At 40.0% G+C, this 26,737-nt stretch overlaps 1 protein-coding gene across 4 annotated transcripts in view; it reads left to right on the plus strand.

The window, feature by feature from the left end:
* Positions 1 to 26,737, plus strand: part of RAB38 (RAB38, member RAS oncogene family) — a 452,769-nt gene that overhangs the window by 88,237 nt on the left and 337,795 nt on the right. For 2 of the 4 annotated variants that reach the window (XM_084895230.1, XM_084895231.1), the window contains exons 3-4: positions 13,745 to 13,845; positions 16,345 to 16,438. The exons of the other annotated variants lie outside the window; for them this stretch is intronic. The gene's annotated coding sequence lies outside the window, so the exon portion shown is untranslated. The remainder of the gene's footprint in view (positions 1 to 13,744; positions 13,846 to 16,344; positions 16,439 to 26,737) is intronic. 4 annotated transcript variants of the gene reach the window in all.

Raw genomic sequence — 26,737 nt, forward strand, 5'->3', positions numbered from 1 at the left:
CTGTGCAGGAGGCAGCCAATCAATTATTCTCTCTCATCATTGATGTTTCTCTCTCTCTCTCTCTCTCTCTCTCTCTCTCTCTCTCTCTCTCTCTCTCCTCTGAAATAAATAAAAATGTATTTTTTTTAAAAGATGCCTATGATAACTCTAAATAGCTATCTCACCTCCAACTTATCCATACATGTACAATCCATTAGCAAGTGCAAAATGTACTCATCTGAATACATCATCTTTTTCCCATCCCCAAAGCATGCTCATTTTCATGCTCTAAGTTAATGGCATCAACACACACCCAGTTTCTTAATCAGAAATGTAGATGTTATCATTGATTTATTTTTCCTTCTCAGCCACAACATTCAATTAGTCATGACCTCCTGCCAATCTGATTTCTAAGTATCTATGAAATCTGTCATTCTGCACGTGCCTGTCTTAAGCTATCATGATCTGTAACTTGTATGACTGCTATAGCCTCCCAACATACCTTTCCACTTCCAGCCTTTCCCTCTCCCAATCCTCACCAAAGCAGTGGTGACAGATGTCACACCCCTGCTTATAATCTGTAATGAATCCCCATAGTTCAGGAATATTTCAAGGTGGACAGGCTAGTAATATGGAAATTAACATTCCATAAACCTGTGGTTTTCATAATGCAGGCTACAAAAATTTTAACTCTGCATAATCTTCATGATTGGGAGGGAAAACATGGAAGTTGAAAGGCAGACATTATGAGGGGGATATCTTTCTATTTGAATAATATCCAAACTCATTGATAGGAGGTAAGTGGTTTAGTCTGGTGTCTCAAACATGGGGGATGTAAAGTTAAAACAGTTGTATTCATTTGTAGTAATGGCTGTGAATTGCTTTTTTTAAAAAGAGGGAGAAAGAGATAGAAACATTAATGATAAGAGATGTTAAGATAAAAGAATTGATTGGCTGCCTCCTGCATGCTTCCCACTGGGGAAGAAGCCCACAACCTGGGCATGTTCCCTAACTGGGAATCGGACTGTGCTGTCCCAGTTCATAGTTGGATGCTCAATTCCTGAGCTACACCAGCTGTCAATTGTTCTTTATAATGTCATCTTTTTGAAAGCATGAATCCCTTGAAGATATTTCAGTTCTAGCATATAACTTTCCAGGCATTTTCATTTATTAAAAGTTTCATACTGGTTCTAAGGAACTCAGACCTATTGATTCTGACATTTTAATCTCTCCGTGTCTCAGTCAGCCCACAGAATGACAATGTAAGAACAGGAAGCTGCTCCTGTGCAGGTCCTGGCAGAGGCAGGGCCCACACCTATCACAACAGGGCTCTAATTCCTTCCAAGACCATGGTTCTAGATGCTTAGAATTTAGACATGTGGTCTGCTTCTATCAGACCTCCTCCTTTTTCTAATCTACCCAGAGGGTGGGGACGATGAAGAGTGAAAATGGCATTTCCTAGACAGTTGAAACATGATTGGTTGTCAAATATTTATTTGGCTGTTGTCCCCCAAAAGTGTTGATACCAGTTCTGAAATGTTTGTCTGGGAGCTGTCTGAGCAGAAGCAGACCTGAATGTGCCAAGATAAGCTGGAGGCCACACACCCGTGCTTCTTTCAATCGGTGCTGGCCCTGCCTTGAAGATATAAGTTACTGGATTCCCTAAAATACGTCTTATCCTTAAATTCAGTTTAACTGGATCCATTTCCCAGGCCTGGAAAACAGATGATACTTGTTATTCTGACAGCCCCATAAAAAAAATGAGATTTGAAAAATGCTGTTTTCACAGGGACACATGAGAAACAACTATAAATCCCCTAAGACTTGGTTTGGCAGAAGTATTTTTCCATTCAGAACTGGCTAGTGTTTTTGGAGCTTGCTGTTATACTTTATAGCTGGCGGCTGAATTATCCTGGTCTCTGCTGAAAACTCTGGCCTCAAAAGCGGATCTTCAAATATCCTGTGTTAAAAAAAGAACTTAAAGCTCATAATGACTATTTATATGTCAAAAATAAGACATTATATTAACCAGATTATGAGACACTATGCCTGTGTAAATGGCCATAATAAGAGACAAAATAACTACCTATGAATGGTAGTATATTGTATATATTGTTCTTCATAATAACCTGAGGTAGGTAGGACAAGTTTTAATAGCCCATTTTACAGGTACAAAAACTGAGGCTTAGTGAGCTCAAAAGCCTGGCTCAGGGTATTTGGGGGGAAAAAATAGTACTTGATCCCACAGCTTAAACCTAAGCTGATTCTTTTTGCATTTTGCCACATCCTTTTCAAAGTTTATCTTATGTAATGTAATTTGATAGTAGGCTTTGAGTTAATAATTCTCCCTTTAACTGTACCTGACAGAAAATTATACACCACTGCTGGCCAGTAATGACTTGGAGAATTATTTATGCTTTCCTTAGCATTAGTACTTTAACACTACTTTTGAAGGTAATCATCCGAGCTGTGCTGATCTATTATTATAAAACAGGTGTGGGCTTGGTTGTCTACCAACATGCCCATAAGTGAATGTATCCCAATGCCATAAATTAGGATCACCCATGTTCTTTGTCTCTAGAACATTTATTTTACCTAGGACTCCTGCCTCTATAAACTCACCATCCTCTACTACTTCATGCCCTCATATCATTTAATGCTTTGAGAACTCCAAAGCCTTTGTTATGAGACCAGGACCTGTATTAAAAACTAGTACCTTTCCCTCTCTGTCTTTCAATTTGATGATAAGTCTTGCTTATTTCAATCCTGTCATATTGCTCCCTATCCTTTGTTCTTTCCTTTTTTTAAAAAAAATTATATTTTATTGATTTTTTACAGAGAGGAAAGGAGAGGGAGAGAGAGTCAGAAACATTGATGGGAGAGAAACATCAATCAGCTTCCTCCTGCACCTCCTCCCTCCCACCCCCCCACCGGAGATGTGCCCGCAACCAAGGCACATGCTCTTGACCGGAATCAAACACAGGACGCTTAAGTTCACAGACCAATGCTCTATCCACTAAGCCAAACCAGTCAGGCTGTTCTTTCTTTGTGGAGAAAGGAGATTTGAACTTGCCGAGAGAAGAGTCAAGTGGAATAGGAATGGTGTGAGAACCCTCTATTTGTGAAGCAGTGCAGGACCTCACAGGTGGGTTGGTATGGAATAAAGGGAATCAACAGTCCAGTACACGGATTCCAATGACACATGGTGATGTGATCGAGGCAGTATTGATATTTAAGGGAACATGTTCTATAGTTGGTGGAACATGGCAGCAGGAGCCCACTGAGTTCAAATGGTGGCATAACATGGTTGAAAAGCTTGGAGAGAGACCCCCAGGTAGGTAGTGCCTGGATGAAGCAGATAGGCATAGTGTCAGGACCCAACAATATAATAGGGAAGCATGGCATTTGGATACAGGAAAGTTGTCATGGATTTGGGGTGTGTGTGTGTGTGTGTGTGTGTGTGTGTGTGTGTGTGTGGTGTATAGCGGGGACGGGGGCCTGGAGTACAATCCAGGAGTGTGTTCAAGGTTCTGGGGAGGAAGGAAGGCTGTAGTGTCAGGCTGGGGATACATTGGGTTTTAAGAGTACTGAGTAGACCCACCTGCCAGTGAGAGTGGGGTCAGTGGGGAGGAAGATTTTACAAAGGGAAATAATACAATCAGATCTTTACTTTGATTATATTTTTTATCTGATTTTTAAGAAAAGTTTGAGAGGAAGGGAGGACTGCACACAGTGAGATTAGAAGGCTACTGATAACTTCAAAGCATTGTCTGTCTCACCTTTATCCTTGTGAGACTTATTTTTCCAAATATCTGTAGATGGACTGACTACCCTTACCAAACCTTTCAACACTGGCTACCTTTCTGTGTCATGCTTCTCGAATGAGATTGTAAACTGTGATGACTTTGGTGAGTTCAATTGTTTCATAGTATTAGGTTCAGAATAAACAATCAGAAAAAACACCTGAGTGCTGTGCAGTGAAAAATAGGAAGTGTGGCAGATAAAGCATAGTGTGAGCATAGAAATGGAGATATAGGGTGTTTCACAGGGTACAGATGCATTAACATGGAAAGGTGGATGGATTGCTATAACCACGTATTATCAGGTGGGCACCTTTTGGAATCACAAGTGACACCAATTTACGTGGAGTGTTGAAAAACTAGAGGGAGGGGCAAAAGTGGTTTAAAGTTCTTTGTATGGAAAAAAAAAACCCACAGTAATAAATGATAATATAAAAACAAACTCTGTGTTTCATGTGCTCACAACTGTAAATCTACCTTTCCCCCACCCTGTATATTATTTTATAACTTCATTATTCAACTTGATTGTGTTTCATATATTTTTTTTAATATATTTTATTGATTTTTTTTTTACAGAGAGGAAGGGAGAGAGATAGAGAGCTAGAAACGTTGATGAGAGAGAAACATCAACCAGCTGCCTCTTGCACACCCCCCTCCGGGGATGCGCTCGTAACCAAGGTACATGCCCTTAACCGGAATCGAACCCGGGACCTTTCAGTCCACAGACCGATGCTCTACCACTGAGCAAAACCAGTTTCGGCTCATGTGTTTTTTATAAACAGAATATATGGTTGGGTCATTTTTAGAATCCAGTCTGATCTGTTAGTGTGTTGAATCCATTTGCATTTAGAATAGTTATTGAGATGGGTGGATTTCTGTCTACCATGTCGGTGCTTAATTTCTATGTGTCCTATCCACTCCGTCTCCCCTGTTCCTTTTTTCTTGCCTGCTTTGGTTGCTCTGAGATTATTTTTGCTTTAGTTATATCCTATGCACTAGAGTCTTCATCTCCCCAGAGGCAGAGTGATGCTTCCTTATAATTAGTATGAGGCCTGGAGCACTGGAAGGCATCTCACTGTCCTCCTGCAGGCTCCCGTAGGCCCTGAGCACCTTGGGAAGAGTGTCTTGAGAAGAGTGATCTCCTGCAGCACTCCTGCCCTCCTCCAATGAGTGCCAGCTCCTAGCTCTCAGTGCCTGGGATGCGGAAGGCTGCTTTCGTTACCTTTCCTCACCATCAGACTCAGGCCATGAACACTTGCACCATAGAGTCTCTTTTGTTTCCTCTTTTCTGTCCCCAGTCTCCTTTGTGAGCTCTCAGAGAAGGCCAGGGAAAGAATGGGGTGGGTAATGTGATCTTTGTGCCTCAGTGTTTAACAGTTAATTAAGCTTGGCCAGTGTAACTCAGTGGTTGAGAACTGACCCATGAACTAGGAGGTCACGATTCTATTCCAGATCCAGGCAGAAAAAAAAAAAATTAATGAAAATTTCATCTCTTTTCTTCTAATCCATGTACAGCTTCCTCCTCTGCTCTGCCAAAGGTAAGCCCTCTCATCAGAGGCTGTCACCTTTTACATCTCAGTTCGTTAGGTCACCTGTACTCTTAGATATTTAATAGACTAAAAACTTTTTATGGTTTTGTATATTACCCAGCTTATTCTCACTATTAGAGGGGAAGTGACATTCTCCTTTCACTTTCTGCATCCTAAGAAAATGTAGAACTCAGATGACACATTTTCCATACTTAATATAACAGTTGGCACATAATTGGTGCTAAATAAGATATTTGTTAGGTGAATAATAGAAATAGTCTCATTTAATAATTGTAAGTTGTTGTTTCATTTCACCTGTGCTTAAACTTAGTTGTTGTTTTGGAAAAAAAAATACACACTAAAAGATAAATAAGTAAACTCTAAACAGTGTAATAAATTCTAAAAATCACTCCATTAACCTTGGCCAGCTGGCTCAGTTAGTGCTGTCCTGATATACCAAGATTGTGGGCTTGATCTCCAGTAAGAGCACATATATCGATAATAAACAACCAGTGAATGCATAAATAAGTGGAAAAACAAAGTGATATATATATCTGTCAAATCAATAGATAACATTCCATCATGTCATGTATTTAGATATGTAGAGGAAGAGGGGAAAGGGAATTCTTCTGCTTTCCTGAATATCTATATATATAAAAGCCAAGTGACTGGAACAATGGAACGACCAGAACAACAAGTTGCTATGACACGCACTGTGGTGGCCAACCAGCCCGATTGGGACCCTGATGGGTCCTTCCAACCTCCCATGGCCTCTTGCCCAGCCCCTGATTGGCCCCCCTCCCTGACTGGGGGCAGGGCTGGCAGCCAATCTCCCATGTTCCCTTCTCCCCACCAGCTCGGCCCCAATCGGCCCCCATTGGGTGGGTGGCCGGACCCCATCCATGCACGAATTCATGCACTGGGCCTCTGGCTAGTACTAGTACATGAGGGCAAAGAAGGAGTGAACCTTCTGCAAGGCAGGTCTTTGTGGTAATAAAAGACATTCTGGGATCAGTTAACCTATATATGACTATGAAATCTAATAACTAGCAAAAACTCTAGTATCTCCACAGTTCCTTTGTCATGGGTAATAAATATCTCTGCCTTTTCCAGAGAGATCCCTGCTTATGCATAAACATAAGGACCCTTCCTTAGTCATGCTTTATTTCTGGGACTTGGTAGAAATATGTGGGGGATAATTGCTATTAAACCTCATATAGATATTTGATAACTGCACAGACATTCCTAAGCGTGAAGGAGAGGTCATCCAGCGGTTATATAATGGGTTAGTATCCTGTGCAATAACATCTGGAAGTGTAGTCAGGGGAAGTGACCACATCACTCGGCAGTGTATCCAGGCCAACAGCTTTCCCTCTGAAAAGCAGGCTGGCTGCCAGGGAAGGAGAAGATGGGCTTCTTTCTTCTTGTGACCAGAACAGCAAGACATTCCTGTCCTGCAAAAGCAAAGATAGACTAAAATATCATGAAACAGACCTACGGTACTAGAAATAAAAAGCTATTTCTTGTTGCCCTGAATCTATTACTTACTTATAGAGGTAGGCCCTGAGCAGAACTTGAAGGAACCTAGAACATAAAAATAAACTACTAAAAAAATACAAGGAACGAAAGGGAATTCTGAGTTATAATGAAAGGAAACAAAAGAATATCCATGTTGTCGGGAACTGGATTTGTTTATATCTATCAAAGGAAAATTAATCACTAATATATATGCAGCCATGTGTGTATATGTCTTCATATATACATTTGTACATATACATAAATGTATATACGTGTGTATGAGAAAGAGAGAGAGAAGAGAAATTGAATATGGAAACCAATTGCTCAGAGAAATCTGAAGTTTTTCTCATGAACTTGCAAATGGAAACTGGAGCTGTGCCTGGAATGAAGATGAAACATTTGGCCCGGATTAGCCTTTCCTCCAGTGCAATTGTTGGGGTGAGAATCTGCAGCACGGAGCTTGCTCTAGGTACCTGTGTCTCAGAGATATTTCCTCTCAGGCTTTATGTGTCCCTCTGGAGGTCCCTCCCAGTCTGATCCCGGGATTGCTGAACACATGGCTCATCTCTTCATGAACCTGAATCTGTTTTATGCCAAGGCATAGCATGCTGTCGGTAACTCAAGAATCTTTAGTCCTACCGTGAGCTAGGTTTTTGCCTCACAGGAGAAAAGAGGGAAAACTATATTTTCTGAAAAAACAGTAATCTTGGTGTATACCCTTTAAAATCACCAAATGGGCTGAAACAGGTTTGGCTCAGTGGATGGAGCGTTGGCCTGAGGACTGAGGGATTCGGGTTCGATTCCAGTCAGGGGCATGTGCCTTGGTTGTGGGCACATCCCCAGTAGGGGGTGTGCAGGAGGCAGCTGATCGATGATTCTCTTTCATCAGTGTTTCTAACTCTCTGTCCCTCTCTCTTCCTTTCTGCAAAAAATCAATTTAAATATATATAAAATCTCCAAATGGATTCAGAGCTGTGAAAATGTTTATTCAGGTTATTTTGCGTTGCATATATTTTCAATTTCTTTGCACACAATTATTTTTATTCTTAATGTTATTAACAATACTGAGAACTAATATTTATATCATGAAAGTATTCTCTATTTTATCATCTGAGTCATATTTAAACAAACCAAATTTGTATCAAGTTATTTCTAAAACTGCACGGGTTGAACACTTTGATTGCCTCTGTCCTTGGGTTAAAATTCAAACTGAGAGTTACTGTAAAACAGAGGTTAAGGGCACAGGCCCTCGAGTCAGACTGGCAAGCTTCAATTCCAGCTTCTAATACTTTCTCATCTGCTGTTTTAGTTTCCTCATCTGGCAAAGGGAGGCAATGAGATCCTCCCTCCTAATCCAGTTGTCAAGAGTATGAAAAATGATAATTTACTGCATTAGCTGGTTTGGCTCAGTGGATAGAGTGTCAGCCCTCAGACTGAAAGGTCACAGTTTGATTCTGGTCAAGGGCTCCTTCTGGGTTGCAGGCTCCTTCCCTTCAATGGAAAATATATTTGAGTGAAAATTAACAACAACAACAACAAAAGATGACAATTTACCTTAAGCCTTAAATTCAGAAGTTGCCTGGCACACGGCCAGTGTGTGATGACTGCTAACTGATATTTCTGTTAAGCCAGAATCAAGGCCCTTTGTGATGCAAACTTACTCCACCTTTCATTTGCCTTTTCCTGGGAATTTGGCTAGATTTTTCCATACATGATTTTGTCCAATATTTAGCATCAAACCCATTGGCTAGATATTACCAATGTTTTCAGGCATATCAAGCAGTTACTTCATCATCATCACCGTCATCAGTATTATAATCACATTTTTCTTTATGATGTATTGTCATTCTAGTTTATAGAGAAAGTAATCCCTTCATGTAGACCAGGAGTAGGGAACCTTATTCTGCCAAGGGTCATTTGGATATTTGTAATTTCATTCCCAGGCTATACAAAATTATCTACTTAAAAATTGACCTGCTATATTTGGTCAAACATTTCCCAGGCCTTTTAAGGCCCAAGGGCCTGACATTCCCCTGATATTGATGAATAACTTAAATGACGGACTTCAACTTGGGAAGAGAGAGAGACTTGTTAACAGGAGCAGAGATAAGAAACAGGCCATTTAAGTTTCAGGTGTGGGTTTCTATGTTATAAGATCTGTATATTGCACCAAGTGCCCACCACTCAAAGTCAAATCTTCTCCTGTCACCCTAATTAATAAATAAATATTTATTTATTTTTTAAATGAAAGAAACAGGCCATTCAGTTTTCTACTTCTAGCTGCAATATCTTCCTGAGACACAGCAGCACCGGAATTCTTCTGAATTTACCCTCTTTCATTATAATGCAACTAGAAGCCCGGTGCACAAAAATTGTGCTCTGTGGGGAGGGTCCCCTCAGCCCAGCCTGCACCCTCTTGCAGTCTGGGATCCCTCACTCCTTACTGCCCACCTGCTCCCTGCTCCTTACTGCCTTACTGGCTGCTCCTTTGTGTTGGCTTCTGGCTGAGTGGTGCTCTCCCTGTGGGAGCACACTGACCACCAGGGGGCAGCTCCTGCATTAAATGTCTGCCCCCTGGTGGTCAGTGCACACCATAGTCACTAGTCATTTGGCCATTCAGTCCATTTGCATACCATGTTTTTATTATATAGGATATCTTTTTTTTTTTTTTTTTTTTAAAGTTTTTTAAATTGGTTTTTTAGAGAGAGAAGAAGGGAGAGGGATAGAGAGATAGAAACATAGATGAGAGAGAGAGAGAGAGAGAGAGAATATTATCGACTGGCTACCTCCTGCATGACCCCCACTGGGGATTCAGCCCAAAACCCAGGCATGTACCCTGACTGGGAATTGAACCAGCAACCTCTTGGTTCAAGGGTTGATGCGCAACCACTGAACAATACCAGCTGGGCTAGGATACCTTTTTTTGGCTCAACCTACTTTTTCCTTGTAAGCTAAAACATCCTAATTGCTACTGTATGAGGAATACAGAGAATTAAAGTCTCAAATAGGCCCAGCCAGTACTGCTCAATGGGTTAGCATTAACCTATGAACCAGAAGGCCTCTATTTCCCAGCTGGGGCACGTGCCTGGGCTGTGGGCTTGATTTCTAGTGGGGGGCGAGCAGGAGGTATTGTTGATGTTTCTGTCTCTCTCTCCCTCTCCCTTCCTCTCTAAAATTAATAAAAACATATTTTTAAAAGGTCTCAGATGGCATGATGGATGGTCTTTGAACAAAGGATTGGTTTCTTGTATATATACTAAGCCATTTGCTATATTTATTTATTTTTTTGTGTTGAAGTAAAAGTACAGTAGGTCCTCAGGTAACATTGGAGTTCCATTCTTACAGCGTGATGTAATGTGATTTTCATTGTAAGTCAGAACCCATCTACATAAGCACCTCCGTCACTCACACGGGGCACATGCACAGCAGTAATGAAGTGAAACAGTAAAAAAAAAAAAAAAAAAAAAAAAAAAAATTAAATTAAAAGAAAGATAACAATTCCTGACCTTTACTTGTGGTAAATATGGTAAATAAAAAAAAAAAATATATATATATATATATAAAGCACATATGTACATATGTCAAAAAGAGGGAACTTCTTTATTTTATAAATAAATAGGAGATGGCGATGTAACCATGAAATGACGTACATTGAGTCTGATGTAACCAGAGGACTCTCTATAAACAGAATACTTTACATTAAGAAAATATGAACAAGTCAACCCCCATATCTTAACAATTTCTATCTATCTGCAGTCATACCTTAGTTTATGTGCTTCACAGGTGTTTCCTTCATGACAAATTGAAGGCAAGACTGTCCACCTGCAAAATTAAGACTCACTTTATCGTGATACTTCATTGCTGGGGTCTGAAGCCAAACCCACAACAACTCTAAGATATGCTGGTATCTGTCTATCCCTTTATCTGAACTTATGAATATAAGTAATTCTGGATTGATATTTTCTAATATTACTAATCATTTTTGGGTGATGAGGCACTTATTTCACTTCTTTGTAATTTTATGTTTGCACTGAATTTTTAATAGTGTAAAGATATTAAAAATAGTCACTTATTTAAAAAAGGAAGAAGGAAGGGAGGAGACAGAGAGCCAAGGAAGGAATAAAAAGGAAGGAAAGAAAAGAGAAAAGGAAGTCTATAAAGATAGAATTCTGGGTCAGAAGTCAAAGTTCTTCACACAAGATCAATTTGTCATTGCTTTGACTATTTCATTATCTGCCCTGAGACACTTGAGAAATTTACTATCTTTTATTTATTGACTTATGTGTGACAAGAAAGTGTCAAAATTTAGAATAATTTTGTTTTTTTCAATATTACTTCCAACTATAAGATTATGGAAGATAAATTTAGTAACAATTACGGTTCCACAGTTAAAAGTGGAAATTTAACCTTTCGCATATTAAAAGATGAGTGTCAGATAGAAAGTTATCTCAACACACACACACACACACACACACACACACACAACTAAATTTACATACCTGTAGACAATGAGAGCCCTGTTACAATGTAGACTAGCCCCATTGGGCTTTGATTTGAAAGAGCATCTTGATTTTAGAAACATTAAAAGGTAGAGAGGAAATAAAGTGCATCTTGAATTAAGACACTGTAATCTTTATTGTTTTTAGCAGAATGTAGGGCTAAATCATGAACTAGGGATGGCTATATAGATTGAAGTCTACCTTGCATCTAGAGTTCTAATTGCCAATACCTTCTATGCATTCCCAGTATCCATAATTTATTAATAATTTAAATTCTGCATAGTAAATTAAATGCCATATATATATAATATATTATATCTATCTATCTATCTATCTATCTATATATATATATATATATATATATATTAAGAAGAACCCTACAAGATATGTCATGAAAGAACTATTTACCAATTCATTAATATTTGCTTTCCTATGTTAATTACTGAAAAATTGGCAATTTATATGAACCATATTTGAAAAAATTCCCTTAGTTAAAGAGAGTGTAATCAAATAAATTGAGCCAGCAAAATCTTGAAAACAAGCAAGTTGAAGTCCTCCCTACATATCATGCTTTAGTTTCTATAGATACAGCAACTATGACTTAAAGAATAATTTTCTAAATTCATGGCAAAGTCAGGACCCCAGCCACACTTTGTCTTCTGCCTAAATCCCTCTACACTTTACCATCCGGTTACAATGAATCTTATTCCTTGACCTGTAACAGATAACTAAACTTCCACAGTAAAAAACTCAGCCTGTTATTGAGCAAACAATTATACAGTTGGTCAAAATGAGCTTATCATCCACAGGGTAATAGATGAATGGTCCATTCTGCCAGTAGGGCCCAGGGTCCCTGTCCCAATTCTCCCCACCTTATCTCTGAACCTATTCAACTTAGAGCTCACTGGTCAGACCTACTTACTCCTATGTATACGTGTGGATTGGGAAATAGAATAGATTAACTGGTTTAATTAAAATGACAACAAAAGCATTGTATGTATTATAAAAATATACATATATATATATTATTTTGGCCTGAAAGTTTCCTTCTGGGAGCCCAGGAGGGATTATTGTGGAATGTTCTGCATTCTAAAGGCTATGTTTGTTTTCAGTGCATTTTAAGTGGAATATTTTTCACCCTTCTGAGTAGGGCAGACAAAGGCTTTAATTAAACAAACGTCACATGGGAACTCTTGCCCCACAAGCCTTTATTGGCCCTAATTAGCAGATGCAGCTGTAGACTCTCTCAATATTAGGTCTGTTTATTGTGTCCATTTATATCCTACTCATCAGGGAGCATGTGCAAGGCACCCCAGAATTATCAGCCTTAATTAAAACTTGTTCAATTGCTAAAGAAAATATCCCATGCAAAAATGGGTCAGGAAAAAGAGGAAGATTTAAAAAAAAAAAAAAAGGAGTTGGAGAAGAAGAAGTCTGCTGGAACTATCACCAGGGCTTCTCTGGGAAAACGAAAGGAGGGTATTGGATGATTTGATTGTCTGTAACCGCCTGAGAGAAGCACATACATTTCGAGGCCAGGCTGACTGTACAGACAGGGAAACCACTGAGGCAGAATGTTTCCCTCCCCTGTGCAGGCAGAGCTCCTGGGGGACCACCAGGGCTCCCCTAGGTTTCCTCCTAAGCAGCCTGGGGAGGAGGAGCGCCACATTCATCTAGGCATGTGAATTGAATTCATCGTTTAAAGAATTATATAACGCTACATCTGAAAGGCCCTAGAACCGTGGTCGGCAAACTGCTTTGGCCCCTTGAGTGTGGCTCTTCCACAAAATACCACGGCCTAGGAGAGTCTATCTTGAAGAAGTGGAATTAGAAGAATTTTAAGTTTAAAAAATTTGGCTCTCAAAAGAAATTTCAATCATTGTACTGTTGATATTTGGCTCTGTTGACTAATGAGTTTGCCTACCGCTGCCCTAGAAGGTTATTTTACTAGTATGTATCTCAGATACAATATTTAACAAAATTAATATTACTTCTTCATTTTTTTTTCTGTCCTTTTATGTCTTTTGCATCTTCCTGATAAAATATCCGAGGCTGAAAAATATGAAGCCCTTTCCAAATGTCATACATTGAGTCAGTACCTGATAGAATCAGCATCTAAACTTCTGTCTGTTCCCTTTCTGTACACTATAGGGCTTCTCCTGTGTTAGTTATAAGAATTTAATATTGTGGCCAATGACTTGTTAATGTGGATAAATGAGCGGGAGCCTTGAAGACTGACACATTTCAGATTAAGCCCTTCTCATTTTTCTTAGCGTCTCTAAGCCTCAGTTTCTTCATGCATCAGAAAAGGATGATAAATATTTGAAAACTGGATTATGGGAGATAAACTTTGTGAAAAGATTTTGGCTTTTAGAAAACACTTGATAAATACTATTTCACATCTTGTTTTTACTTATAGTCCACCGTGACCTTATTTGGAAGACACTTTGCGATGATGGAGAGTTCTTCAGGCCTCTTTGGAGTGTCCTTGGGCTTGCTAACACAGAGGCTCCTGCAAGGGTAAGATGTAACGTCGTACACCCTTAGTGCTCTACAGAAACGTAAGCCTCCTTTATGTGTTCTCCTTCCTGAGGAAACAATGGTGTGGGGTGTCTCTTCAGTATAAAAATTGTAAAAATGTGAAAGAAACAGTGACCAGACAATAATGGGAAAGCTGTAACAGTTTAGAATAGCATGTTTGAAATTTTCCAGCAAAGCACCCCCAGCTCCCCGCCTTAAAGGCACAGCAGAATGAACTTGTGTCTCTCTGTAGTTTGAATGCTCCAACATAAATTGAAACGCTCCATTACATCTATAAAGGATATAGTTTTAGCTTTACAATGGTCAATTTTGTAGCCCTTAGTTTATCTATTTTCTTAATTGAAAGTCATTAAATTAAGTTTACTCTCCTTCCCCTGACCTTTGAAGTCATTCAATCCCACCTATGCTCCAGAACAGGGGTCCTCAAACTTTTTAAAGTGGGGGCCAGATCACGGTCCCTCAGAGAGCTGGAGGGCCGGACTATATGAACTACTAATTCCTACTGTAACACCTCGGCTGCGCTCACTGCCCAAAAAACCTGGCGGGCCGGATCAGACTCCTCTGCAGGCCGCATGTGGCCCGGGGGCCGTAGTTTGAAGACCCCTGCTCCAGAAGGTGTTGCTTATTTTTGGGGTCCCTCATGCCTCCCTGTGATATCCCTAAGAACTCCTGGGGAATTCTGGCATTCCAGCCTAAGAATTACATCTCTGGAAAGTACTTGAACCAAGATAGAAGTAAGGTGAATCATGATTTTTGCCGTCTGAAAATTATTTCTGAAGTGATCGTCATGAAAATAAATCATTTTTTGGCTTTTGACCTGAGATTATAATAGTGGTCCTTAGGAGGGCAATTATTTCTAGATGAGGACAACAGAGAGGCAAAAGAAAAATAATTTAGGTTTTATACCAACTATGCATTTTCCTATAAATGCCACTGTCTATATGTTAGAATATTAAATTTAAAAAAAAACACTCAGTTAACTTACTATTCAAATGAAAGCAAGATTTAATGAGACATCAGGACATAAAGTAGCCTGGGGTCTCCCAATTTTTTATTTTATTTTATTGAATTTTTACAGAGAGGAAGGGAGAGGGACAGAGAGTTATCAAACAGCTGCCTCCTACACGCCCCACCCCACTGGGAATGTGCCAGCAACCAAGGTACATGCCCTTGACTGGAAAGGAACCCAGGACCCTTCAGTCTGCAGGCTGAAGCTCTATCCACTGAGCCAAACTGAGTCTCCCAGTTTTGTAGCCTATTCTATTTTCAGGGTTACTTTTATTTATTTATTTTTGTTTTGTTTTGTTTTTTTTTAAATGAGAATCTGTCTTTAATATATATATATATATATATATATATATATATATATATATATATATATATATATATATATATATATATATATTGGTTTCAGAGAGGAAGGGAGAGGGAGAGAGATAGAAACATCAATGATGAGAGAAAATCGCCTCCTGCACGCCCCTCACTGGGGATCAAGCCCACAACCCAGGCATGTGTCCTTGACTAGAATTAAACCCAGAACCCTTTAGTCTGCAGAACGACACTCTACCCACAGAGCCAAACCAGCCAGGGTTTCAGGGTTGCTTTCAATGTGGATCCTGTGGTACTTTGCTCAGAGATCCTGAAGTTTGCAGGCTCCCAGATTCCCCAGGAGCACTGAGTATTGCCTGATTATAGTTCCCAGAGTAGTTTTGCCTTCCTTGCCACCATCCAAAACATCCCTGAAAGCTGTCCCAGCTCCAGAGCTCCCAGAGAAATTGGTTCTGTTATTATTGCATCACAAGTCAAATTTTCTTCTTATGCAATCCAGCTTTCCATATGCCTTTCAGATTCTGTACCTGCAAAAAAAAAAAAATGTTTTTCCTAAGAGCTGTTTATTGGGGAACCCAGCCTCTGACAGCGCCTCACACTACCAAGCCTTCATTCCTACCTTCACAGTGATTTCCCAAGTTTCATTAGAACCATATCTGAATTTAAATGTGGAAATCCAGTAACAACTACGTGAATCTGAGACATCATTGGTACATGCATCGGTATCTGTAGTCAGCAAAGTGCTATTCCTAATTCAATTAGTTTCAGTGAGAGCATCTATTATGCTTCAGGCACATAGCTGCTTGAATTTACATATTTAATCTCATTTGCTTCTCACAACAGCCCTGTGGTATAAATATCATACATGGTTAGGAAATAAAGAAATTGAGATTTATTCACTTGGTTAAAGTAATAATGTTAGCACAATGTAAAAACAGAACTTGAACCCGGGTCCTCTTTCACTCGTTTTAGTAGTTGCGAATGTTTGTGCTGCTCACAAATATTTCCAACTCTCTGTCTTCTGAGCACACAGCAGAAGTGCTCCTCCCTCCCCTCCTAATGCTAGGCATGGCCATGCCACTGGCTTTGGTTAATGAAATGGGAGAAAAAGCTGGTAACTTTTTGCTTCACTTCCCTCCCCTGCCACAGGGAGCAGTGATGAGCCAGATTGTAGTGGCTTTGTGTCCCTGAATGAAGACAACATGGAATAGAACCCCTAGCACAACCCAAGACAGGCGTAAGGGTAAGTAAAAATGAAGCGGAATTGTTTCAAGTCATTATTATCCAGGGTTTTTTTTTTTTTTTTTTTATCACTTCATCTTCTAACTAACATGATTGATAAATTATTACTAAAGAGTAGGTTTTTTTTTCTTTTATTATTTTTTAAAAGACTCCATTTTTAAACTTCTTTAAAATTGATTTTAGACAGAGAGAGAGAGAGAGAGAGGAAAGGAGAAGAAGAGAGAGAGAAACATCAACGTGATTGGCTGCCTCCTGCACACCCCCTACTAGGGATTAAGCCTTCAACCCAGACATCAGGTTGTTTTTTAACTAAGATATATTAATAGAGAATTGTGATTTTTTGCTAGAACTAAAATATCCTTAACACTAGAATCTATTTTATAATGCAACATAATTGAAAGGAGTTTGGTTTTACAACCATCTAGATATAAATGAATTTGAAGCTGTGATTTAGCATACTTGTTTAATGACCTTGGGTTTTAATTTCTTTCTCAGCCTGAATTTACTCATCTGTAAAATAAAGATAGTAATAGCTGTGCTATAGCATTGATGTGATGGTTTGATACAATAAGGCCTACAAAGCTTTTAGCAAATTGCCTAACACAGAGATGATACCAAATAAGTATTTTGCATAAAGTGGTCTAACCCTTTGGATCTGCAAGTTGTTAAAAAGTTCAGATTTCTGAGACCTATACCAGACCTTCTGATCTGAATCTCAGGATGTGATTTAACAAACTCCTTTAGCCATTCTTCATTGAGATTTGAAAGTGACTGTACTAAACAAATGTTAAATATTTCTATCATATATATGATATATATGTATATATTATATATGCGATATATATATGACATATATATGTCATATATATATGGTTCAGACAGCCAGAAAGCCTTCAGTGAGATTCTTGAAATGATCTTAGAACTATCAATGGAAGCATCACCCACTGCACAGTAGATGCCTCAGAATGAGCTCAGCAGAGGATATGGGGAATACAATACACACTCCAAAGCATTAACATCTAAAAGAAAACCTCTCTGAATTCTTTGCATCTCTAAGTATCACATGGACAATACAGTTTGACTATGGTGATCTTAGCTGTTGAGAATTGGGGTGGGGTGTGGGCATCTGGGACTTGAAGACCATTTGAAATCAGAGGCCTGTGAAATGGGGGCGATGGCCAGATAAGACAAGGATACATCAATTAGAAACTCCAATGAGTAAACAGTTACAACTCCTGAAATGTTCTGGTGGGATGCTAGGCTAGAACTTTTTATTTTTGCTGTGTTTCGCAACAGAGAAGCCTTTGATGATGCCTGCCTATGGTTTTTTAGGAATGAAGAGTAACCTTAGGGCTTTGTGTCCCCTCCCAATCCCCTCGTCACCGAGTCAGCTTTTTCTGCTTCTCTCTTTCTGAATTTGTGTTTACATATGCCTATGATATTGTAGGCCTCAAAAGGAAAGTTTCCTTAGCCTGTTTGCCTTAGTGGATAGAGCATCAGACAGTGGACTAAAGGGTCCTGGGTTCGATTCTAGACAAGGGTACATACATCGTGCAGGCTCGAGTTCCATCCTGGTTGGGGCTCCTGTGAGAGGTAACCAGCCCATGTGTCTCTTTCACATCCATGTTTCTTTTTCTCTGTCTCTCCCCTCCCCTTCCACTCTCCGTAAAAATCAATGGAAAAATACCCTCAAGTAAGGATTAACAATAAAATAAAAAAGAAAGCTGAAAATAACCAAGAGAGAAGAAGCTGACTCAGTTTTCAGTGAAGCAATTAGGCTTTCTCATTCAGAAACAGGAAAGTAAAGAGCATTTTTGACTTTTAGTTTTGTGGCTTGCGGGGGGGAGAGGGGGGGTGGCGGAAGGAGGACCCCATACCTACTAGGATCTCGAAGTAAAGGGCAGGGGGAGTGCAGGTCAGAGCTGGGCCCTGTGGCCTAAGACCACTGTGTGAAGAAGTACTGGGACTCAGGTTAACTGTGAGGGCTTGTAGTCCCCTAAGAGCCACCATTCTGGACAGAGAGCTGGACAAGGACACTCCATTACAGCTTAGAGCTGAAGAGGTAGGCTTCACACAGCATTAAGGAGCAAGGGCAGCAGAGGCACACACTCAGTGATCTTGCTTCCTTCTGCTCAAGATTTTGATGCTCAGTAGAGCCATTTTAGTTCTGTATAAGTCTCACCTCCCTCTTGCCCTGCCAGGAGTTCTTGCAACATAAGAGGGAAGAGAGAAAGAAACCCCTCCAAATAACTGATAATGAGTGGGCAAGGGAGTCTTGAGTGAATCCTATATAATAAAAGCCTGATATGCTAAGTGTCCAGTCAACTGGTTGGTCATTCAACCAATCAAGTGTAATAGGCTAATGATATGCTAAGGCCATTCAACTGCTCACTATGATGTGCACTGACCACCAGGGGGCAGATGATCCAACTGGTAGGTTAGCTTGTTACTGGAGTCTGGCTAATGGGGACTGAGGGAGAAGGGCCAGATACCTACTGGAGCCCTCCAATGATCCCTCCCTGGCTGGCCAACTTCTCACATTTCTCCCTGGCCCTGATCATGCACTGGTGGGGTCCTTTGGCCTACCCTGTGCCCTCTCACAATCTGGGACCCTTTGTGGGATGTCAGAAAGCTGGTTTTGGTCTGATCCCACAGGCCAGGCCAAGGGACCCCACTGGTGTATGAATTTGTGCACCTAGTCTTAAATAAAATTGGGAAATGTAAATACATGTGATATCACTTGCATTGGGAATATTGAGGAGAAGTTTGAGCTTGTGTTCTAATATCACCACACTTGGCTAAGCTGGCAGACTCCCAGGCTTTGATTTCTGCAGGAAAATGAAACAGAATATAGCATTTTGTTTTCATTCAATGTCATTTTGTTATAACATTGATCAGACGCCTAGGAACTTAAGTATTGTTTCTATCAATTAGCCTATGGTAAAAGTGTTTTCATGATCCACCATTTCCCTTCATGTCTCAGAACCTATCCATGACTTGAAGCGAGTACTTACTGTGCAAATATAAGACTAGACTGTTCCAATCTGACTTAGTATTGCTTGGGGGAGTCAATAGCTACAGTCATTTTTTTTCTCCAATTCCAGAGAATGTAGGAAGTAAGAATGGGGCTCAGATTTGCCTTCATTTTTTTCCTCTGCTGCCCTTGTGGGAGCCAAATCTGAAATCTTACATTGCTTTTACCACTGTGAGTGAATGGGACTTTCATTTAGAGGTATGTTCAGTCATTTGTGTATATCAATTGTGCTTTATTCTTCCATGAACTACCGCCCAGAGAAGAGGCTATTGATTGCTCCACTCTTCATCCTTGCCTCTTTCTGACACTCCTCTTTCTAGGACATGCCTATACAGGTCTATCCAAAAACCCTGAGATTCTCACCTGAGGACATTCTCCTCAGGCTGCAAGTGCTAGGAGTTGGTGCACCAGGAAGCAGCCCTAAGCCAAAAAGAAATGGGAATAAGGAGATAAACATACATCTTCTTTTTCTGTGAGGATGGGAGTGAATAATTGTGTCTTTGGGATTAGGCCTAGTTGCCTTCAGTATTGCTTGATATGATATACTTTATTGGCTTTTCCCCACTTCTTGTTTCCTGGCTCCACTTTTCTATTGGTGATTCCCGAATCACCTCCCAAATATCTTATTTGCACAGAACTATTCGTCTTAGTGGCATCTTCAGGGAATATCCAACCAAAGACACCTTGGAATGGGAAAGAGATGCGATGAATAATTAGTTGGTGACTAGGATGGACATTTAAAATATTTAATGTAGCCAGAAGGTGATACTGGTTGTCCCACCAAAGGACACTGCCAGCTACCCTCCAAAAAACCCTTTCTAGGGAGGGGATATGTATTGTCTGGATTACCCCCCCCCCCACACACACTCTGAGGTCTTGCCGATCTTGACAACACAAGGAACAGGTGTATCCCTTCAGCAGGGTCATATCTTCAAAGCTCAAAGAACTGAGATTCCAAAACTCAAATACCAGTTTATGAATTTACCATAAGAAGTAATGACCACAGGGACTAGAATACTCGACTCTAAGTGACCACTGCATACTGTTGCTAGAGGCTGGCCTACATGGAATTCTAAATAAATAGCAGAGGTGCATGGGTAGCATGTAATTGCTACAAGGGAAGCCAGGGGTACCCAAGGCATTAATTTTAAACACTCTCATACCCACATCTGCAAGTAAAGGCAAAAGTGCCTATGAAAATAGAAAGCTAACACTCCTTCGCAGAAAATCCCTCCAACCTTCCGCCTTGGGGATCCTTCAGGCATAGGACTTGGAGATTATGGGCTTTGCAAATGCTTCCATGTGGAATGCCTCTGAGATTCCCAATCCCTCCTTCTGAGCCTTGCTTTAAATGTTAATAAATTCCATCAGCTTTGCTGAACTGTCAACTATTCAGACTTATGCACTGATTTTGCATATATTGCAAAATTTCCAAGGGGCAATCTCATTTCCCTAGTTTTTTATTTTGGAAGGGTTAACAAACTATGGCACCCATTTATGAATACCATCTACACTGAGTGGCCAGATTACCTTCAATACTGCGGCAATTCTTCTTGGCATTGACTCCATGAGATGTTGAAAGGTGATGCAAGGAATATGACACCATGCCTGATGAATAGCACTGTCCAGTTCTGTGAGATTTGATGGTTGTGGAACCAGCTGCCTGATGGTTCTTTTAACTTCCTCCCACAAATGCTCAATTGGATTGAGATCTGGTGATTGTGGGGGCCACCTAAGCAAGGTAAAGTCTCCCTCATGTTCTTGAAACCACTCCTGCACATATGAGCACCGTTGCAGCTCATGAGCCATATTCACCTCTTTGGCCCCTTGAGTGTATCTCTTTCACAAAATACCACATGCAGGCGTGCACTACAGTGCGATTGAAACTTTGTGGCCCATGTACAGAGGTCAGTTTTGGGCCTGGACGAATCTATTTTGAAGAAGTGGCGTAAGAACACTCAAGGGGCCAAAGAGCCACATGTGGCTCGAGAGCCGCCATTTGTCAACCACTGGGATATACCATCAATATGATAAAATGAACTTGATCAGCAACCATACTTAGGTATGTTGTGCTATTCAGACATTGTTCCACACGAATTAAAGGGCCAAAATCATGCCAGGAAAACATGCCCCAAACCACACCAGCTTGAAGGGTTGTACTCATGCAATTGGGGTGCATGTTTTCATGCTGTTTCTGCCAAATTCTCACTCTGCCATCTGCATGATGCAACTGGAAACATGATTCATCAGACCACATGACTTTTTTTCCAATGCTCCACTGTCCAATCATTGTTTTCCTGTGCAAATCGGAGACCTTTTATCTTGGTAACTGCAGACAGCAAAGGTGTTCAAACTGGCCTTTGGCTTCCGTATCCCATACGATGCAGTGTATGGCTAATTTGCCTACAAACATCAGGTGGTCATAATAATCTGGCCACTCAGTGTATGTATCCAGGGTGCATTTCATTTGTTCTCACAACCAGTCTTTGAAGTGGATGTTGTTATTTCTATTTTACTCGCAGGGAAACAGAGATTTGGGTAGGCCTAGTTATTGTCCAAGGATGGAATTGGAGTTCAAGTTTGGGTTTGTCTAAGGTTATAACTCCTGGTCTTTCTTTGTATTGCTACTGAAAAGTTGTGAATAGTCTCAAGTTTCTGTATACAATATTGATATTAACAAATTTTGAGAAATCCTAAGGGTCTAACTCTAAAAGTGTATGATTTTTTTTTAATGTACCTGGCTTTGTTAATCCTCAGAATGAAGACCTTTTTTTTTCTAAATAATTCTTATAAAAATTATTGCTCTTGGTTATTCAGGGACAAGAAGTTGTGTCTGAGTCACCTTTATAATTGCCTCACTTTTTTACTTCACTGACCTTAGGATCATGTTATTCATTCCTGTTACTCACCAAGGCTCTTTACTAATGTGCATTGCATCTGGTATAGATGTTTCACAAGGAATGAGAGTAACTTTCTAAGGATTGTAAAAGATATCATTACCTTTATTGACCCTGCCCAGAAGCAACAACAGATAATGCTGTAATTAACTGAGTTTCGCAATAAATGGGAAACCTGTGGGTGATTTTTATTATACAAGAAGAAAGGCCAGCTCAGTAAGCTGATGGGTAACTTATTCACCCTGAAATTTGTTCAATGCTTCTGTATCTTTTCCCCCTCTATTTTATTTTTCCCCATCACCATTTATCCTCCTTATACCTTTTTCCACCTCCTCCCCTAATCTATTGTCCTTGTCAATGAGTTCTTTCTCTTTTTAAAAAATTTAAAAAAATTTAAATTGATTTCACAGAGAGAGGAAAGGAGAGGGATAGAGAGAGAGAGAAACAATGATGACAGAAAAACATTGACAGGCTGTCTCCTGCACACATCTGCCGGGGATCAAGCTCACAAACTGAGCGTGTGCCCTGATCAGGAATGGAACTGATGACCTCCAGGTGCATAGTCGACCCTTAACTGTAGCTACGTCAGCCAGGCTAAAATATTTTTTTATTGCTGACGGTATTACAGATATTCCCCATTTCCCCCCCTTGCTTGTCTTAACCCCACCCTAGCCCAAGCCTTCATCAGACTTACCTTTCTCTTTTTTTTTTTCTTCTTCTTTTTTTTTCTTTTTTGCTCAGTCCCTTCAGCCCCTCAACCCCATCCCTGGACAGTTATCAGCCTACTCTCTATCTATGAGTCTGTCTCTAGCTGAACTAAGAAGCTTCTGTATCTTTTTCTTCTTCCTTTCTTCCTTTCTATCTTTTTCTCATCCACCCTTCCTAATTTAAAAATGTTTGTTCTTCCAATTATGAAATTAAATGATGATCATCAAAGAGAATTTTGAGAATACAAAAATATAGAAAGATAAAAATATATACATTTTTACTGTTTAGAAATGATTAAATGTGGCTTTTCTGTGTGTGTGTGTGTGTGCGCACATACATGTAATGTAAACTGTTTTTTATTTGTTTCTTTCTTTTAAACATTATAAAGGTAGATGCCCTTTGACCCTTTGAGGGGATTCTGTCTATATCAGTCTCCTTTTTTTCAGAAAAGGTGAGTTTAGACAGGTCAAGAGGAGACAGCCAGATTGGAGAAAGACAAATATTCATATATTCATGGCCAGGTTGTGGGAAGTGTGAACACAGTAGCCAGGAGAAAAGCAAGCAGTGCGGGTATGAAATGCTGAGAAAGGAGTGGTCAGGAGGTGAGCAGGGCCCAGATAAATGTGAGCCCTGAATGCTAAGCTAAGGAATGCAGATTCCAACAGGAAGGCCACTGGGAGGGGGATATAACATCATCAAAGCTCTGGAACAGTACCTGGCACACAGCAGGAGCTCAGTCTATATCTTTCGAATGAGTAAATGATGGTCATGTGGAGACTGGGGGACAATGACATGAACCTGAGGCAGGGAAGCCAGTGAGGAAATGCTCATTTCCTAAATTACTAAGGGTTGGAACTAAGGTTCTGGAAATGGAGATAACAAAGATGAAAGAATAAATTATGGAGAAATTAAATGTTTCCTCTTGCCCTAGCCAGTTTGTCTCAGTGGATAGAGTGTTGACCTGCAGAGTATAGGGTCTTGGGTTCAGTTTCAGTCAAGGACATTTGCCTCAGTTGCAGCCTCATGGGGGAGGCAATCAACTGACATTTCTCTCCCTTCCTTTACACTCTCTCTAGAAATCAATGGGAAAATATCCCCGGGTGAGAATTAACTAACTCACCAAATAAATAATTGTTTCCCCCTCTCTCACCAAATGTTCCCCTTTTGCCAGATGGATAGAATATCTTTGCTTAATGCCTCAAGCTACTCTGTTATCTCACTTCTCAGACTGATGGTAAACTTTGGTTTAATTGATGATTAGTTGAATTAGCAGTTAAATTAACACGGGGAGAGTGCAGGTGGCTTTAGCACATACACATAGATGAATTTCTATCCTCTACACATCTACTCTATTACATTCCTATATATATGAGTTACCTGCCAGGGCAGTGCTTGAAATGGAAATACTCCTACAAAGTGGAACTTGGAAATTCTAAGCAAGCAAAAGCTTACTCTTGTGCAATACAAATCTTAAAACTAATCCTAAACATTCCAAGCCATAGGATCGTGTCACTCCCTGTGTTTATTTTAAATCCAGTTCGTGAGAGAATTGTGAGCAAGCCCACAGGCACAGCATTTGCAGGATAAGTCTGCTCCAAACCACATAGGTCACACACACCTTTTGTAGTTTTGTTTTGATGGTTCTGTCTTGTAAATCTGTAAGTGTGTTTTGGGCAGGATATTATTTCATATTTTGTAACTTCAAGGCTCATATGGCTAAGTAGCAACCAACTTAGTTGAGTAAGAAAATAGCAGTATAGGTAATACTTGCATACGGCAAAGGTTATGGATGTGATGGCTTGAATGTTAGGAAACAATCACTGTTCTCAAATGCGGGAAGTGTATCTGACCCTTCCCATATTTCTTAGTTAATTCCAGTTAACTTTTTACAAAGAGTCAAAGTAACTTGTGTTTTGTTTTGTTTTTAATTCTAGGCAATTGGAAAGTTTTCATCACTAGGATTTGAGTCTGGGCAACCCTTAAAAAGTCTCTTTCCTCCTCAGTGTGCACCTACTAAGTACCTACTATGGGTGGTCAAGGAGCTTATAGGCTATGTCATTTGATTTTCACACTGAACCTATAAGAAAGGCATTGGTATTTCTGTTTTGAAGATGAGAAAGTTGAGGTATAAGAATGTTGGATAAACTTTCCAAGGTCATGCAGCTAGTAAATAATGAAGCTAAGATTCCTACACAAATCTGAATCAAAAGTCCAAGTTCTTTGCAAACATACCCTGTATTCCAACAGGTAATCCTGTGGATTTCCCAGGATTTGAAGATGGAAATGCTATCGCTGAAATAGGAGGGAGAGGGGGAGATTATCTGAGAAAATAACCAGTCCTGGATACATAAAAATAAAAACAATATTTAATAAGACTTTTAAATCTGTATCATACTTCATTGTTTAAGAGCCATGTCACATACAGCATCTTTTTGAAAAAGCACAGTTTATTGATTTTAAGAAAGAGAGAGCAAAACATCGATGTGGGAGCAAGAGCACATCAGTTTGCTGCCTCTTGCATGCCACCTACTGGGGATCCAGCCAGCCACCCTGGGCATGTGCCCTTGATTAGAAATCAAACCTGCAACCTTTTGATGCATGAGTCCATCCCCAACTAATTGAGCCACATGTGCCAAGGTCATACAACATCTTTCTAACATAACCACATGGTGTGGAAATACAGACCAGGGTTAATATTCTCCATGTAGATGGAGAAATATAATTGTTTTCTATTTCATAGACTTGCCCACAGTCATAGGCTAATTTAAGGTAGGATTCTCTTTAAGAGTTTAAAGCAGGATTCTAAGAAGCAGAATCTAAGATTCCTGGTTTCTGATGCAGTGCATCCTTCCTATGCACTGAGCAACCTCCAAGCAGCTTGAACTTCAGTAGAAGGCTGGGCTGCAGACCCTGTAGGAGCAGTCGACTCTACAACAAGGGAGACAGTACAGGGGGGTTGCACACAGGCTGCACCAGCCCCCATAGGGGGGCAGATTTTAGGTTGGCAGAATTTCAACATCTTACCTATTATAGGTGTGTGCCCTTTTATTTATTGATCTATTAATCTATTATTATTACTATTTGCTATTATTATTCCTCTTCATCATCATCAACATCACTATTATTGGTGAAAAGCTAACTTGTGGGGGTACTGTGCTAGTTATGAAGTTATAAAGTCAAATATTTATGTTATACAATGGACAGTGTGATATTGTTATTATTATTTAGTCAATAATTTCACAGTGGTAGAAAGAGGTTACTGAGCCTGATGTATGAAACAAGCCACTAATGGGGAGGGAGAGTGTGATGTAGAGAAGGTTCCATGGAGCAGGGGTCACCTGAAGAAGAATAAGTAGTTTGGAGTGAGGAGTCCAAAGGTCTTTTCGAAAGCAAGGCTTGTACTAAGGCAGTGGTCGGAAAACTATTAACCAACAGAGCCAAATATCAACAGTACAATGATTGAAATTTCTTTTAAGAGCCAAAACCAACTTCTGCTCATGGGCCACAAAATTTCAATCGCACTGTATGTGGTATTTTGTGGAAGAGCCACCCTCAAGGGACCAAAGAGCCTCAAGGGCTCACGAGCTGAAGTTTGCCAACCACTGTACTGAGGCACAGAGTTACTAAACATTCTGTATGTTTGGAAAAATGCATTGCTTCC

The sequence above is a fragment of the Pipistrellus hanaki genome (genome assembly GCF_964339955.1).
Source record: "Pipistrellus hanaki genome assembly, chromosome: 9".
NCBI lineage: Eukaryota > Metazoa > Chordata > Mammalia > Chiroptera > Vespertilionidae > Pipistrellus > Pipistrellus hanaki.